Source organism: Pelodiscus sinensis, chromosome 30, assembly GCF_049634645.1.
Source record: "Pelodiscus sinensis isolate JC-2024 chromosome 30, ASM4963464v1, whole genome shotgun sequence".
Classification (NCBI taxonomy): Eukaryota; Metazoa; Chordata; order Testudines; family Trionychidae; genus Pelodiscus; species Pelodiscus sinensis.
Window position 1 is genome coordinate 5,015,667 of NC_134740.1, and position 17,402 is coordinate 5,033,068.

The 17,402-nt window shown below is 47.2% G+C and overlaps 1 long non-coding RNA gene across 1 annotated transcript; it reads left to right on the top strand.

The window, feature by feature from the left end:
- The first annotated feature begins 13,405 nt into the window (after window positions 1-13,405).
- LOC142821043 (uncharacterized) lies at window positions 13,406-15,702 on the top strand. The gene is made up of 3 exons (XR_012898089.1): window positions 13,406-13,497; window positions 14,254-14,397; window positions 15,042-15,702. It is a non-coding gene; the product is annotated as an uncharacterized LOC142821043 (long non-coding RNA).
- Window positions 15,703-17,402: the final 1,700 nt, after the last annotated feature.

The following is a 17,402-nucleotide window of genomic DNA, read 5'->3' on the forward strand; positions in this document are numbered from 1 at the left end:
TGGAAAACGAGGAAGATGAGGCCGTTGATAAGGAAGAAGGAGCCGCCCACAGCCAGCTCCCGGGCCCAGAGGAAGCTGGGAGCTGCAGAGAGAAGAGAAGTATGGGTGGAATCAGCAGGTAGGTGTCACTTCTGAGAGCAATGGGTGTGATGTCTGTGTATCCCTGCCTCTAAAGCTCACGGCAAACTCCCCCGGAGCTCACAAGCCATCTCGCTGAGATGTGAATCCCACCCCCAGCCCTTCTCTCTTACACTGACCCCTGATTCTTCCCACTTCTGTGTTTGTCCTTCTCCTCTCTGCACATCCCCCAGCCCACCTGTGCCCTGCCCTGGCCTCAACAGTCCATCAAAAGATCTGGGTAAGAGCATGTGGGAATTAAGAAGGTGAATTTCTGTAAGGAGACATTAGCACCCAAGAGCCACCTCACCTGACACTGTGACTTTCCCAGTGATGGTCACAGCCTGGCTCCTGAGGGACGGGATCCACCTCCCACTCATGTTCTCCTCGTACCCACAGGTGAATTCCCCGGTGTTGTTCAGACTGGCCCATGGGATGCTGGTGCTGCTCTCCATGGTGCTGATCTCTGACTCTGCTTCCCCAGGAGCAAACCTGACATTGTCTTTGTAGAAGTGAAACCTCCTCTCGCCGGCATCCCGGGGGGCCGTGCAGGTGAGAAGCAGGGGGAGCCCTTCGCTCACCACTCCAGATGGGGGATTTATGCTCAGTGAAGGCTGGGGAAGGGGATCTGTGGGATTAGAAATGGGAGGGGTCAGACGGGACAGGGCATGGTAGGGGATGTGGAGCTGGTGCCCAGAATTCGACGTACTCAGCCCTGATCTCTGCTCTCTCTCCAGAGCCTCCTGTTTCACCTCAGCATCCGGAGGAGCCTCCGCTCAGAAATGAGTGAGTGCTAGGCCAGGAACTTCAGATACAATATGGGGCTGGGATATCGGGTCAGAAGGTGGCCAGGGTTAACAGGGCTTGACTTGGTTTCCATCACCCCTCCATTGCTAATGGCCCAACCCCTGGTACTTATGGAGCCATCTGCAGACAGGGAGGGCCCTTGGGAGTCTGGAGATGCCACCCTCTCTGGGCAGACCGGCTGAGAGCTGGGTGGTCTTGCAGGGACTGGACTCTCCCAGAGGGCCGAGGCACAAGGCAGCCACATTCATTCCCCTGGATTGTGTCCGTTGGTCAGCCATGTTCTTGGCCATGTTGAGGGCTCAAAAGCAGTGCTCCTCTCTGAAGGGTGGCCACGTTGGGTGGACTTGTTCGTGGCTCTTTTGAGCAGCCTTGTTCTGTGGCTGTTCGTGTAAGTTTCAGAGGGGGTCACCACATTGGGCTGTGTCTCTGAAAGCAAGGAGGCACCTTCAGCAACCATAGACACTAACAAATGTCTCTAGGCATAAGCTTTTGTGGGCTAGAGGCCAAGAGACGTTTCCATGGGAAATTCCCTGCACCTCTGAAACCCAACCCTATTCATGCCTATATGTTATCCAGCAGGAGGCAGGGGATTATCCCTCTATGGCATATTGGAGGGGCCAGGGGAATGATTCAGATGCCATTGCCTGATCCATCTCCTTATGATCCTCATGTATGAAGCGGCAGGGCTGGAGGCTGAGAGTGGGCATTGAAATGATCTAACCACAGCAGTGCCCTCTAACTGACCAACTTACTGATCAGTACGCACTGTCCTGCTGTCAGGTCTGACGTCAGGGCCTTCATTGGTGTGTTGGAGCGGAAACAACAGATTGTATGGTAAATAGTACAGCAAAAGTTGTTTCCTGTCAATTGTAGGACCTGTGTTCATGAAGTGCCGTAACGAGGCTGAATGTGTCCCTTTCATTGCTTTTGATGTGAAAATGCAAATATCAAAGGCAGGGGAAATGAGCTTTGTAGTGCGTTAACCAGTTAATGTTTTTGTTCAAGCCCAGGGTAACGGTACCAAATCTGTCAATTTGAGATTCTACAGACTGTCTCTGCAATTGGCTAGTGAAATCCTTTTATAGAAGAATGGCTACCTTTAAACCTATGATCGAGGGGCCAGAAAGGCTAAAATGCTCTCCTACAGGTTCATGTTCTGATTTCTGATTCATGGGAAAGCACCCAGGAGTCCTGGCTCCCATTAGCTGCCCATTAGCTGGCTCAGGAGTGGTTGTGAGATATTTCCTGGAACTCAGAGGAGGGTGCTCCTGTCTGTGCTTGATGGTGTACTTGTCAGGCCTGTCATAGAATTATAGAACCATAGAGCTGGAAGAGACCTCAGCAGGTCATCAAGTCCAGCCCCCTGCCCAAGGCAGGACCAATCCTAATTAAATCAACCCAGCCAGGGCTTTGTTAAGCTGGGACTTAAAAATCTCTAGGGATGGAGGTTCCACCACCTCTCTAGGGAACCCATCCCAGCAGCGGCAGATTTAAGGCAGGGCAAGCGGGGCGGCTGTCCTGGGTCCCATGCTACCCAAGGCCCCACGCATGCGCCATGTCAAAGGGGGGGGACGGCAAAATTGTGCTGCCCTGGGCCTCTGCATCCCAGTGCTTCACAACCCTCCTAGAAAATAGAGTTTTTCCTTATACTCAATCTAGACACCCCCGGCCACTATAACTTGAGACCATTGCTCCTTGTTCTGCCATCTGTCACTACGGAGAACAGCCTCTCTCCAGCCTCTTTGGAACCTCCCTTCAGGGAGTTGAAGGTGTGACGTAGTGGGAGGGAACTTGCTGGTTTCTATGGGTCTGTGGTAACCCCACTGGCTGCCCAGAAGGACAGGGATGGGTACCACAGCCCAGAAGGACAGGGATGCGTCATTATGCCAAGGGAGCCCTCAACCGGTCCGACCAGCTAACCCCCATGGAGAGGAATTAAGGAAGGTGAATGCTGCCCTGGCTGGGGGGCAGGGCTGGAGGAGATTGAGTTAGTTCCTGTCTGGAAAGCAGGGGAGAAGGAGCTGGGGAGGGGGGCTGGGACTCCCCCATCTCAAGGGGGGGCACTGAGGCCTCCTAGCCCCAGTTCCTGTAACCAGATTACATCTGTGCTGTGCTATATCCTGGAGAAGCAATAAACTATCTCCATTCTACTGGCTGGTGGAGTCTGTTCGTGCCATTTCGGGGTGCAGGAGACAGGGGACCCCAACGTGCCATCACAGAAGGCTGCTACCAAATCCCCCCTCACTCTTCTCTTCTGCAGACTACACAAACCCACATCCCTCAGCCTCTGCTCGTAGGTCCTGTGCCCCAGCCCCGGAATCATTTTCGTCTCCCTCTGCTGGCCCCTCTCCAATGCGTCCACATCCTTTCTGTAGTGTGGGGCCCAGAACTGGACACAATCCTCCAGTTGTGGCCTCCCCAGAGCTGAATAAAGGAGAATAATCACTTCTCTGGATCTGCTGGCCACGCTCCTCCTAATGCACCTAAATAACCATTGACCTAAATAAACAACTAAAAGGTCTAATTTCTGCTGCTCTGCAGTACAAAGGCTGAAGCAGCACAGAGAAAATGTAATTGCTATAGAAGAATTGCTGGTTTTTGAAATTGTATTGTGCTTTTATGAAATTTACGGCCACCTACATATTTTATGGACTTTATGGACATGTCCAATTGAGGCTAATTTTGTATGAACAGTTCATACATGTACTGATGGTTGGTAAGCCCACTGAGACGGCTTCTGTTTGGTGGAGCAGTAGAGTTAAGGCAGCTTGTGCCTGTCCTAGCTCTGCCGCACTCCTGAAAGCAGCTGGCGTGTACAGTGATGGCTCCATGGTGCCATGTTCTGCCCCACTCTGACAGGCACCGAGCCCACAGCTTCTACTGGCCACAGGTCCCTGTTATCGACCAGTGGAAGCTGCAGGAGAGGTGTCTTCCAACAAGGATTGCATGGGAGCACTCCCTTCTCTGCCTTTTTCAGGGACATGTCAGCCCCGTCCAGGAGCACCACTTACCATGGGGATCACAACCCCAACCTTGGCAGGTTCCCCAAGTAGTACAAGGGCCCTACCATCAATCAAATGTTAGCTCCGCCCCCTACCCCGGCAGTCCCGTCTCCCCTGTCACCGGAAGTCTCGCCCTTGGTGGTAATACATCTGGGGTCAAGAGGGACAGGTGACTGGAAATAAGGGGTGTCATGTGACCCCTCTGAGGACTCGCCCTGCCTCCCTCTACCAATCAGGAAGGGTTTTTTACCCCCATGTGGGACCACCCCATGAGCCGCTTTGACCAATCGGGGGGCAGTTCCAGGATCGGATGACCCGCCCAGAAGTGGGTCATGTGACCCTTCTAAGAGCTTCCCATGACGCCCTAATGGGCAAGAAGTTTAATGAGTCTATAAAACAAATGCCCATGGCCTTAACTTTCACACACATTAGTTTACTACCCTGAGTGATCAGTTCTAGGCACATCTTTTCCTTCAGTAGCTGTCTAACGACTAAGTACGCATCGTAACCTTTGGAATTGTGTGCTATGAATGTGTTGTCAAGGAACTCTTTGCCAATAAATGTCTTAACGAACATAGAGAGACACTCACTACCCTTAAATTCCCAGGATTTTTCTGGTTTTACGGCCATAGCAAAAATGTAATTGGGGGTGTGCAACCCCGTCTCCTGCGTGCATTCGAAATCATAAAAAATATACTTTCTGAGGATTCGGGCTAAGGCTGTCCATAAAACATAAATGACTGTCAATGTTGCCAACAAGAAAGCCCTTACACTGCTTACAGCACCGTCGCTTGTCCACATAAGACTGACACACATCACACAAAGTTTTAGACAGGCATTCGACTTGTTTTTTCGATGCGCAGTCTGTGTGTCTGACTAAGAACTCTTTGGATCGACAAAATAGTCTACAGCTAGGACACCCACGCTGTCTGAGCACGTTCCGCTCAAGCAGAGGCAGCAACAATACCTGCAAGAGTGGTCGTGACTGTACACTGTGTGGCAAAACTCAATTTTTCGCTCCGAACAACTTTTTCACATCCAGAACCCCATAATAATGCTCATCGTGCAACAGGATAAAATGGTCTTGGGGTACACCGGGCCCCCCATTTTAAAAAAGCCCCAGCCGCCTTTCGCCGTATACAGCACCACCTGTATGTTAACTCCTAAATGCTGTTCCAACTTTGCTACGCCGCTGAGCATAACCTGTTTTGGATCTGACCACCCCAGTTTCTCGTGAAGCTCTCTCACCCCCTCTAACAATTTGGCGTCCGTAGGTTTACGATCGGACATGACGGCCAAGAGCCCGCACGCAAAACACAGACTGGTACCGGTGTAAGCCAGGTCTACTAAACATGGTCTCTTTTATGAATAATTTAAATACCAAGGATAGAGTTTTAAATTCTACGAGCACCCCCACCCCTGTTTTTTACAATTGTCACAAGGAGGCGCATTGTTCCATTGAGGTGCAACTCTCTATTACTCTGGAATAGCTTTGAGGTCTGGTCTAAAAACCCTCAGCAGTCAGCTCGTTCCTAGACCTTCTGACCGAAAACAAAGGGTTAGTTAAATTACGGCTCTCTAAACGTAACTGAACATAATCATCAGGGCCTACCCTACCATTCACGTCATCTAGAACTAACTGTATTCCCCTACGCATGGCTTCAATAACCTGTTCAGCTGAATTTATTTGCTCAAGATTGACAAAAGGGAATGCCTCACAATACACTTACCCCACAAATCTAGGTACTTCACCTTGCCAACTTCTCGCTCTCTCCACATACAACTCTGGATTTTCAGGGGCACTTGAGGGTTCCTCTACGGGCCCATCAGGGGCATCTTCTGCCTCAGATGCTATTTCAGAGTCAGAGCTGTCTCCGTGAAATTCATCAGGACTAGCCAGGGACCCGTCTACAGACTCACCACCCCGCAGGTCAGAAGCCATTTTGTGAGCCTCCAGCAGGGGGCATCTCTTTTTGGTATTTTTTCCTCATCACCTCTTTAGGATTTTTTAAAAATTTTGCAGTCATCTTGGCCTGGAACTTTTTGGAGGCCACCAGTTCATCCGCCAAATGCTGTACCCCCTCTTTCTTTTAGGCCCCCTGAGGATACAGAATTCCTCAGTTTTCTGAATGAAGCATCAAACTCTTCCCCCATACTAGAATATGGGGGAGCTGTGATGAGCTTATGGTTTTGGGAGAATGGTTTGTCAGTCCTTGGTTTTTTATTCACAACCCCTAGAGCGCGTGCTCCGGGTTTGTGAATGTGGGCGTTTTCGCTCACAGTTCTCAGGGCTTGGTGTGGCAGTAGCCGCTGAGGAACTGGAGTTGTGTTTGTGTGGCTGCAACACCTCGGCATTGCAGGAGTTTTCAGTCCTTGGTATTTTATTCACAACCCCTAGAGCGCGTGCTCCGGGTTTGTGAATGTGTGTGGTTTTGCGCACGTTCAGAACCCCTAGAGCGCGTGCTCCGGGTTTGTGAATGTGGGCGTTTTCGCTCACAGATTTCTCAGGGCTTGGTGTGGCAGTGGCCGCTGAGGAACTGGAGTTGTGTTTGTGTGGCTGCAACACCTCGGCATTGCAGGAGTTTTCAGTCCTTGGTGTTTTATTCACAACCCCTAGAGCGCGTGCTCCGGGTTTGTGAATGTGTGTGGTTTTGCGCACGTTCAGAACCCCTAGAGCGCCTGCTCCGGGTTTGTGAATGTGGGCATTTTCGCTCACAGTTTCCTCAGGGCTTGGTGTGGTGGTGGCCACTGAGGAACTGGAGTTGTGTTTGTGTGGCTGCAATACCTCGGCATTACAGGTGTTTTCAGTGCTTGGTTTTTTATTCACAACCCCTAGAGCGAGTGCTCCGGGTTTGTGAATGTGTGCGGTTTTGCGCACGTTCAGAACCCCTAGAGCGCCTGCTCCGGGTTTGTGAATGTGGGCGTTTTCGCTCACAGTTCTCAGGGCTTGGTGTGGTGGTGACCGCTGAGGAACTGGAGTTGTGTTTGTGTGGCTGCAATACCTTGGCATTGCAGGAGTTTTCAGTCCTTGGTTTTTTATTCACAACCCCTAGAGCACGTGCTCCGGGTTTGTGAATGTGGGCGTTTTCGCTCACAGTTTCCTCAGGGCATGGTGTGGCAGTGACCGCTGAGGAACTGGAGTTGTGGTTGCATAGTTGTTTCTTACCAGTCTTTTGTTTTGTCCTTGGGTTTGACGTATGTGAGGTTCGGACCGCCCGGATGCTTCATCTGCATTCTTGTGGTGTTTTGCGTTGTTAAGGGTCTCAAAGCAGATTCCTGGTTCTTTGGCGGTTCTGGAGGAGGTGTCCTTGTAGCTCTGACTACAGCATTGTCAGAAAAGTTGTCCATGCCTGTGAGGTGGGGGAAAAACATTTTTTTTGTAAAAACACAACAACAACACACCTAAACTTAACATCTCTCTCACCCACACCTGTGTATTTACTTAAAACCTCATAGAGCCACCAAACCGACAAGCAAAATATATTTACTGGGCTTCATCGATCCATCGGTCACTGATGCTGGGGAATTTTCCTTTTCCGCTGTCTCTTTCCTTTTTCTTTTGAGCTCCTTTTCCCTCTGGTCGAATGACCTCTCATGTTTTGACCGTACTGTGGAACAAACAACATTATTATAAAACACATGAAACCCTCTTGTAAACTTTAAAATCATTAGGGGTTTTTCTATTTAAAAAGTTATAGCTTTAAAAACAAAATAATCCATTTCAGGCTGTACAACAAACACCAGTTTTGAGTTTATTTCTACCACTTAAAAAAAACAAACAACAAAAACCCACACAATTTTTTTAAATACATCTCATTTTGCAGAATAAAAGCCAAAACTGCTTTTAAAACCCCTTGTTAGTTTCAACAAACCAAGTACTGTAAAAAACCCTACACCTATGCCTTGCACAGCCCCTTCCCCCTCCCTCCACACACATACACTAAACAGCAACTTTATAACACACACTAAATCAAGTTGGCAACCATATACTTTTCAAAACCCACATGCATTGAACACATCACATTTTGCACAGAAAAAGCAACCCACCAAACACACCTTACCAGCAGTTTGCCAACATCTATTTTAAAAACATACCTGTGTCTATCACAAACTCCATCACACACACACACCTTCAAAAACTCCCCACAACGGTTTTAAAACCATTTGCAACTATATTTTTTTAAAAGCAGTGGTATGCAACAAACTGTTTTTTAAAAACCACTTATCTGTAGCATAAGCCCCTGAATCACCCACAACTTAATCCCTACTGCCAGCTTTTTTAAAATAAAATCGCCAGGTAAAAACACTCCACCTTTTTGTAACCATCCTAGATACTTTTAGCCTAACCCCACCATTTCCTCCCCCAACTCAGAATTGAACATTTATTTTGAAAACACATTTGGCACAGAAAGAACAACCCACCACCCAGCAGTTTGCCAACATACAGTTTAAAAACACCAATAACTCTCCCACAATTAAGTTTTGAAAAAAAAAACCCAACTCACAATTTAAACATTACAATTAGTTAAAAGAAAAAAATAACCCGCACGCTTTAAAAAAGATTATGGGTAGTTACCTTCTACCACAGGGTAAAGGCATGCTGGCACAGGGCTATTCTATTTTCCCCTATGTATATTTGGGACTATGGAATAAAGAACAAGCAAAAAAATGTGAGTTAGGATTACCCCCAAATGCTTCAAACCCCATTTTAAAAACACACCTAGGTCTTGCACAGACCTCATCTCTCTCTCTCACAAATCACACATACACACACACAAACCCCACATAACTTTAAAAGCCAACTGCAAAAAAGTTACCTTTCACTATGGGCACATGCTTGTTCTGTCAATCCCCCCCCAATGTGTGCTTGGGCCTTAAGGTTAAAGAATAAGCACAAATATTAGTTAGTATTACCCAGGTTTTTTTTTTTTAAACTGTATTAAGCACAACTACAGTTAAAAATGGTTTTTACCTTGGCCTGGTGGGGAACTGCAGATTAAAATTACTGGTTCCATGTTAAACAGATCACACTGCAATTAAGATAGCCACCATTATTTTACTAAGAGAGCATGGCCAAAGAGTGGCATTATAGAATATATATTTTCAAAGTTAAAAACAAGGAACACACCTTCTCCTGTTGCAGTCCAGCAGCCATTCAAGAAAGTTTCTGTTGAAAAGGACAGTCTCCAAACTACCTAGGTTTTTGATACCTTCCTAACCCATTGTTTCAAACAACTTCAAAGTAGTAACTAGCAGGTGAATTTGATCACTGCAACTCTGAAATAATAGATCCTTAAAGACTTTAGGCACCCCTCCCTAACATTGCCCTTTGTGATCTGAGAGTGGAAGAATTAAGCTGTCTCCACAACTGAGTTGCTTTTGGCTACATTTTTTTCCTTTTAGTTAAAATATATTTTTTGTAGGGCTTTCTTACAGTATTAACAGTAAAAGCACCAATCCTTAATGTAGCTGTACCCATTTCCACGTGGACACCATTTGCAGATATCAATACATGTCTTGGGGTTTGTTTAAATACAGTTTAAATACTACCCAAGAGCTGGTTAAATGTTAGGGGCTACTTTTTCTAGCCATTAAAAGTTACAAAAAATTAAGGGTCTAACCCCAAACTGAAATGTTTCCAACTTTTACCCATACTTTAGAACAAGCATTTGCTCTAAAGACAATCAAACATTTAAAAGCATTTCATTTAAACCCCAAGCCTTCAGCATGAAAGAAGCATGTTTAGAAAAAACAAACCCCAAGACATGTATTGATATCTGCAAATGGTGTCCACGTGGAAATGGATACAGCTACATTAAGGATTGGTGCTTTTACTGTTAATACTGTAAGAAAGCCCTACAAAAAATATATTTTAACTAAAAGGAAAAAAATGTAGCCAAAAGCAACTCAGTTGTGGAGACAGCTTAATTCTTCCACCCTCAGATCGCAAAGGGCAATGTTAGGGAGGGTTGCCTATGTCTTTAAGGATCTATTATTTCAGAGTTGCAGTGATCAAATTCACCTGCTAGTTACTACTTTGAAGTTGTTTGAAACAATGGGTTAGGAAGGTATCAAAAACCTAGGTAGTTTGGAGACTGTCCTTTTCAACAGAAACTTTCTTGAATGGCTGCTGGACTGCAACAGGAGAAGGTATGTTCCCTGTTTTTAACTTTGAAAATATATATTCTATAATGCCACTCTTTGGCCATGCTCTCTTAGTAAAATAATGGTGGCTATCTTAATTGCAGTGTGATCTGTTTAACATGGAACCAGTAATTTTAATCTGCAGTTCCCCACCAGGCCAAGGTAAAAACCATTTTTAACTGTAGTTGTGCTTAATACTGTTGAAAAAAAACCTGGGTAATACTAACTAACATTTGTGCTTATTCTTTAACCTTAAGGCCCAAGCACACATGGGGGGGAACAGAACAAGCATGTGCCTGCACCACTTTATCCCATAGTGAAAAGTAACTTTTTTGCAATTGGCTTTTAAAGTTATGCAGGGTTTGTGTGTGTGTGATTTGTGAGAGAGAGAGATGAGGTCTGTGCAAGACCTAGGTGTGTTTTTAAAATGGGGTTTGAAGCATTTGGGGGTAATCTTAACTCACATTTTTTTGCTTGTTCTTTATTCCATAGTCCCAAATATACATAGGGGAAAATAGAATAGCCCTGTGCCAGCATGCCTTTACCCTGTGGTAGAAGGTAACTATCCATAATCTTTTTTAAAGCGTGCGGGTTATTTTTTTTCTTTTAACTAATTGTAACGTTTAAATTGTGAGTTGGTTTTTTTTTCAAAACTTAATTGTGGGGGAGCTTATTGGTGTTTTTAAACTATATGTTGGCAAACTGCTGGGTGGTGGGTTGTTCTTTCTGTGCCAAATGTATTTTCAAAATAAATGTTCAATTCTGAGTTGGGGGAGGAAGTGATGGGGTTAGGCTAAAAGTATCTGGGATGGTTACAAAAAGGTGGAGTGTTTTTACCTGGCGAATTTATTTTAAAAAAGCTGGCAGTAGGGGTTAAGTTGTGGGTGATTCAGGGGCTTATGCTACATATAAGTGGTTTTTAAAAAACAGTTTGTTGCATACTGCTGCTTTTAAAAAATAGAGTTGCAAATGGTTTTAAAACCGTTGTGGGGAGTTTTTGAAGGTGTGTGTGTGTGATGGAGTTTGACACAGACACAGGTGTGTTTTTAAAATAGATGTTGGTGTTAGGCCCTAGAGAATTGGGCCCAGTGCAGTTATGTTAAGACAGATCAAGGAAAGAGGTTAACAAAAGTTTCTAAGTAGTCCCTGAGCAGAACTAGAGACATAGTTCAAGCAAGGGGGCGTTCACTACATACTTGCTTGAGTTGCAGAAGTAAAGTAAGTGAAAGGCTGTGCCTGTGATGGGAACAGCTAGTTTGAGAACTGAAAAGGTAACTCCCTGTTTCTGTTCTCACCCTGATCTTAACGAACTGTTTCTGCCGTCTGTTGTTTTAACTCCCTGTCTCTTTGTTGTTTGGTACTTGCCTTCTGGGCTGATAAGAAAGCTGTTGATGTATTATGAATTGCTTAAGGTCATGAAGTATACTCATTAACACTAGAAGCTTCTAACTAATTAAGGGGAGGCTGAGATGCTTGGGCAAATGTTTTATGACGCGATGGAACTGTCTATATAATCTTACTTGTTACTGAAATCAGAGCTGGTTCACTTAGGAGACGGGCCGCTCTCTATTGTAGTGTGCACTATTCAATAAAGAGCTTGTGATTAGATCTTGCTGGTGTTGCCTGTCTCTTTGCGGTCAGACAACGAACGGAGGCCGTCCGGGTTAAAGTCCCTGACATTGGCAAACTGCTGGTATAGAGTGTTTGGTGGGTTGCTTTTTCTGTACAAAATGTGATGTGTTAAATGCATGTGGGTTTTGAAAAGTATATGGCTGCAAACTTGGTTTGGTGTGTGTTATAAAGCTGCTGTTTAGTATATGTGTGTGGAGGGGGGGGGAAGGGGCTGTGCAAGGCATAGGTGTAGGGTTTTTTACAGTACTTGGTTTGTTGAAACTAACAAGGGGTTTTAAAAGCAGTTTTGGCTTTTATCCTGCAAAATGAGATGTATTTAAAAAAAATTGTGGGTTTTTATTTTTGTTTTTTTAAGTGGGAGAAATAAACTCAAAACTGGTGTTTGTTGTACAGCCTGAAGTGGATTATTTTGTTTTTGAAGCTATAACTTTTTAAATAGAAAAACACGCTAATGATTTTAAAGTTTACAAGAGGGTTTCATGTGTTTTATAATAATGTTGTTTGCTCCACAGTAAAGTCAAAACGTGAGAGGTCCTTAGACCAGAGGGAAAACGAGCTCAAGAGAAAAAGGAGAGAGACAGCTGAAAAGGAAAATTCACCGGCATCAGTGACCGATGGATCGATGAAGCCCAGTAAATATGTTTTGCTTGTCGGTTTGGTTGTTCTGAGGTTTTAAGTAAATACACAGGTGTGGGTGAGAGAGATGGTAAAGTTTAGATGTGTTGTTGTTGTGTTTTTACAAAAAAAAATGTTTTTCCCCCACCTCACAGGCATGGACAACTTTTCTGACAATGCTGTAGACAGAGCTACAAGGACACCTTCTCCAGAACCGCCAAAGAACCAGGAATCTGCTTTGAGACCCTTAACAACGCAAAACAGCACAAGAATGCAGATGAAGCATCCGGGCGGTCGGAACCTCATATACGTCAAACCCAAGGACAAAACAAAAGACTCTGGTAAGGAACAACCATGCAACCACAACTCCAGTTCCTCAGCGGTCACTGCCACACCATGCCCTGAGGAAACTGTGAGCGAAAACGCCCACATTCACAAACCCGGAGCACGCGCTCTAGGGGTTCTGAACGTGCGCAAAACCACACACATTCACAAACCCGGAGCACGCGCTCTAGGGGTTGTGAATAAAAAACCAAGGACTGAAAACTCCTGTAATGCCGAGGCATTGCAGCCACACACACACAACTCCAGTTCCTCAGCGGTCTTCGCCACACCAAACCCTGAGGAAACTGTGAGCAAAAACTCCCACATTCACAAAGCCGGAGCATGCGCTCTAGGGGTTGTGAATAAAAAACCAAGCACTGAAAACTCCTGTAATGCCGAGGCATTGCAGCCACACAAACACAACTCCAGTTCCTCAGCGGCCACTGCCACACCAAGCCCTGAGAACTGTGAGCGAAAATGCCCACATTCACAAACCCGGAGCAGGCGCTCTAGGGGTTCTGAACGTGCGCAAAACCACACACATTCACAAACCCGGAGCACGCGCTCTAGGGGTTGTGAATAAAACACCAAGGACTGAAAACTCCTGCAATGCCGAGGTGTTGCAGCCACACAAACACAACTCCAGTTCCTCAGCGGCCACTGCCACACCAAGCCCTGAGAACTGTGAGCAATGCTGTAGTCAGAGCTACAAGGACACCTTCTCCAGAACCGCCAAAGAACCAGGAATCTGCTTTGAGACCCTTAACAACGCAAAACAGCACAAGAATGCAGATGAAGCATCCGGGCGGTCGGAACCTCACATACGTCAAACCCAAGGACAAAACAAAAGACTCTGGTAAGAAACAACCATGCAACCACAACTCCAGTTCCTCAGCGGTCACCACCACACCATGCCCTGAGGAAACTGTGAGCGAAAACGCCCACATTCACAAACCCGGAGCACGCGCTCTAGGGGTTCTGAACGTGCGCAAAACCACACACATTCACAAACCCGGAGCACGCGCTCTAGGGGTTGTGAATAAAACACCAAGGACTGAAAACTCCTGCAATGCCGAGGTGTTGCAGCCACACAAACACAACTCCAGTTCCTCAGCGGCCACTGCCACACCAAGCCCTGAGGAAACTGTGAGCAAAAACGCCCACATTCACAAACCCGGAGCACGCGCTCTAGGGGTTCTGAACGTGCGCAAAACCACACACATTCACAAACCCGGAGCACGCGCTCTAGGGGTTGTGAATAAAAAACCAAGGACTGACAAACCATTCTCCCAAAACCATAAGCTCATCACAGCTCCCCCATATTCTAGTATGGGGGAAGAGTTTGATGCTTCATTCAGAAAACTGAGGAATTCTGTATCCTCAGGGGGCCTAAAAGAAAGAGGGGGGACAGCATTTGGCGGATAAATAGGTGGCCTCCAATAAGTGCCAGGCCAAGATCACTGCAAATTTTTTAAAAAAGGCTAAAGAGGTGATGAGGAAAAAAATACCAAAAAGAGATGCCCCCTGCTGGAGGCTCACAAAATGGCTTATCTGACCTGAGGGGTGGTGAGTCTGTAGACGGGTCCCTGGCTAGTCCTGATGAATTTCACAGAGACGGCTCTGACTCTGAAATAGCGTCTGAGGCAGAAGATGCCCCTGATGGGCCCGTAGAGGAACCCTCAAGTGCCTGTGAAAATCCAGAGTTGTATATGGAGAGAGCGAGAAGTTGGCAACGTGAAGTACCTAGATTTGTGGGGTAAGTGTATTGTGAGGCATTTCATTTTGTCAATCTTGAGCAAATAAATTCAGTTAAACAGGTTATTGAAGCCATGCGTAGGGGAATACAGTTAGTTCTAGATGACGTTAATGGTCGGGTAGGCCCTGATTATGTTCAGTTACGTTTAGAGAGCCGTAATTTAACTAACCCTTTGTTTTCAGTCAGAAGAACTAGGGATGAACTGTCTGCTGAGGATTTTTTAAACCAGACCGCAAAGCTGTTCCAGAGAAATAGAGTTGCACCTCAATGGAACATTGCGCCTCCTTGTGACAGTTGTAAAAAACAGGGGTGGGGGTGCTCGTAGAGTTTTAAATTCCAACCTCGTGAAAGGAGGAGTACAGGTAGTTCCGAATAGGAAGCCTAGTCCGAACTACCTAGTCCGTGCCGCGTGTAGCCGCGCGGCACGGAGTCCGCACTAACGGACATTTTAAAATGGCAGCGCCCGGCTTTATGCAAATTAAGCCCAGGAAATTCAAATCTCGGGCTTCATTTGCAAGTCCGGTTGCCTATATTACCACCCTAGTTCAAACTAGGGTGGTAGTGTAGACATACCCTAAGACAGTGGCTAAGGATGGTATAAACAGCAACGCGTACAATAGAGCACATAACTTTTTTACGCTTAGGATGTGGCACTGGCTCAACTAGGTCAATGCCAAGCCACCCCCTGAATTCTTCATGGCCGTCGTCCCTGGCGTTCTCTTCAATGCTTTGTATCGGTGTTGAGCAAAAACCAGGTGGGCCTGATTCGTCTTCCTTGTCCGATGCAATGCTGTCCTGGGTCTGAGGGTCAGCTAGAAAGGCATCGTCGAGCTGTTGAGAAATTGCCAGAAAGAAATAATGTAAGACGCTCTGGTCATTTTTTTTTTTTTTAAAGTTTACTAAATCGCGGTTTCCTAACCCCATGATGCCCCAACTTCGATGTTTCATTTACCTGTTTGGCTTCTTTTCCATGCATCTTCTCCAACTTCTGGGAGCCGTGGTCACCTTTCTCCTGCAGGCCATCTAGCTCGTCGGGCTGCCTCGTGAGCGGTTGGGTTTCGGCGTCAGATTCCGGTGTATCCATCAGTGGCTGGGCCAAAAGGCTCCCTTCAACTTCTCCTTCCTCCTCGGAACTGTCGCTGATGTAGCGCTTTCTTCTCGGCACCAAAACAAAGTTGGTGAAAGAAGCCATGTTTCCGCTCAGCGTTTGCATGCTCTCTGAAACATGCGCTCTTGGAACAAGATGGCCTCCTCTTGTGTGGCGCTAGAACTTATGGGGAAGTGCTATGCTCTGATTGGCAGAGGGTGTCATGGGAAGCTCTTAGAGGGGTCACACGACCCACTTCTGGTCTGGTCAATGGGTCCTGGAACTGCCCCCCCGATTGGTCAAAGCAGCTTGCAGGGTGGTCCCACAGGGAAAAAAACCCTTCCTGATTGGTAGAGGGAGGCGGGGCGAGTCCGTAGAGGGAGGCGGGGCGAGTCCTTAGAGGGTCACATGACACCCTTTACTTCCGGTCACCTGTCCCTCTTGACCCCGGATGTGTTACCCCCAAGGGCGGGACTTCTGGTGACAGGGGGCGGGACTAATGTTTGATTGATGGTAGGGCCCTTGTACTACTTCTCCATTTTAGAACTCACTCCTCAAAATTCAATTCAGGCATAAGAGAGGAAATGAAACTGAGACAATGCCCAGACCAGTCATGAACCCAAACTAGCCCATGTTGTGAGCAGTACCAGGAGTAATCACAGTCCCCCACGTGTGTGTTGGTGAGTGGGAGATTCAAGGGGAGGGCAGTGTGTGTTTGTGAGACTTTCAGAGAGACCCACAATGTGAGAGAATGGTAGAGATTTGAATTGCCAAGATCCCTCCATCCCCCTCTCTCTGTGTGGAGATGGGATACAGGCGTGGAAGGGGAGGGACACCCTGACATCAGCACCCCCTCTTGTCCCTCCCACAACCTGTCCGGAAAGGAGGAGTTTCCCAGGGGGGCCGCTCCAAGGCAGGAGCATCAGGACAGTGGGTGGAAGGGCAACTGAAGCTTGGCATCCAAACCAGTCAGGATCCCCCTGACGGACCAGGAGGGACTAGTTGCAACTTGGGAGGTGAAAGGTGATGGAGGTGAAAGAGATCCCGAAATGGTCACATCCTTGATCCTAAGGAGAGGCAGGAGCAGCAGAATACGGCCCTGTGACGTAGTGAATACCAGAATACGGCCCTTGCTGGTTGCTATGCTGGGCAGTGGGCTGTGGGCGACCTCTGCTGCCTGTAGCATGGCCCAGCAGGGCAGGGGGTGAGTCATTATACAAAGGGGGCTCCAAACCTGTCTGACCAGCTACCCCCCAGGGAGAGAAAGAAAGGAAGGTGAAATGCTGCCCCTGGCTAGGGGGCAGGGCTGGAAGGTTAGTTTCAGTCTGGGAAGCAGGGGAGAAGGAGCTAGGGAGGGGGCTGGGATTGTAGGGCCCAGCCACCCCCCCATCTCAAGGGGGGGTACTGAGGCCTCCTAGCCCCAGTTGTTATAACCAGATTACCTCTCTGCAGTGCTGTATCCTGGAGAAGCAATAAACTCCTTCTATTCTACTGGCCGGTGGAGTCTGTTCGTGCCATTACGGGGGTGCAGGAGACGGGGAAAAACCCAACGCGCCGTCACAGGCCCGAAGATGTCAACGCAGCAGGGACGTCCCCATGCAAAGAAATTGGGAGGGCTGACGGAGTGCTGAAGATCGGGCTGCTTCTCATGAAGCCAATACGGAAGTCTCAACTGATGTGGGGGGTGGGGCTTATCGGCCAGGGTTACCCTCTGTCAGGGCCCATCCCATCTTATTTTCTCTGCACATACAGCATATCACACCTCCCATTGGCCAAGGATCAACCTTCCTAACCCATGAGAGCTGCGATTGCCTGTTCCTTCAGAGGCACATAAGTGATCCATGGGGAGGGAATGGAGGTGAACCCTGGTGCATTGCCACAGATTAATTGCCCACCCCTGGCTTAGCTCTTACAGTGT